The following is a 715-nucleotide window of genomic DNA, read 5'->3' on the forward strand; positions in this document are numbered from 1 at the left end:
GTGTGCGCTGATATGAAACTTCCTGGCAGATTAAAACTGTGTGCCCGGCCGAGACTCGATCTGCCAGGAAGTTTCATATCAGCGCACACTCCGCTGCAGAGTGAAAATCTCATTCTGGAAACATCCCCCAGGCTGTGGCTAAGCCATATCTCCGCAATATCCTTTCTTTCAGGAGTGCTAGTTCTGCATGGTTCGCAGGAGAGCTTCTGTAAAGTTTGGAAGGTAGGAGACGAGGTACTGGCAGAAGTAAAGCTGTGAGTACCGGGCGTGAGTCGTGCTTCGGTAGCTCAGTTGGTAGAGCACTTGTCCGCGAAAGGCAAAGGTCCCGAGTTCGAGTCTCGGCCGGGCACACAGTTTTAATCTGCCAGGAAGTTTCATCAAAGAGACTGACTAGCTGTGGTACAAAGTACCCTCTGCTATGGCTGCGTGTTGTGGTTTGCACAGTGTGTATGTGCGTGTAGACGCCGCTATACATGAAGTTGTCGAATGGAAATTTGATGTAGGAATTGTCGCAAGATGGTTCAGAATTGACCCCGCACCCACGACCGTCGTCCTCGGAGAGAAGCGGCTGAGGCTATCAGGCTGGTCGGCAGCATGGAGAGGCGAGGTCAGTCGCCCGGACCCCCGTCCTCTCGCGCCGCCCTCCACAAACACTCCGGCGCGGAGCCCGAGCCGCGGCTGGCCGGTAGGTGGGGCGCAGTGGCGCTCTGCCACG

At 55.8% G+C, this 715-nt stretch overlaps 1 non-coding gene across 1 annotated transcript; it reads left to right on the top strand.

Moving 5' to 3' along the window:
* The first annotated feature begins 275 nt into the window (after positions 1-275).
* Trnas-cga (transfer RNA serine (anticodon CGA)) lies at positions 276-350 on the top strand. The gene has a single exon. It is a non-coding gene; the product is annotated as a tRNA-Ser (tRNA).
* Positions 351-715: the final 365 nt, after the last annotated feature.

Source organism: Schistocerca nitens, chromosome 8 (assembly GCF_023898315.1).
Source record: "Schistocerca nitens isolate TAMUIC-IGC-003100 chromosome 8, iqSchNite1.1, whole genome shotgun sequence".
Lineage (NCBI taxonomy): Eukaryota > Metazoa > Arthropoda > Insecta > Orthoptera > Acrididae > Schistocerca > Schistocerca nitens.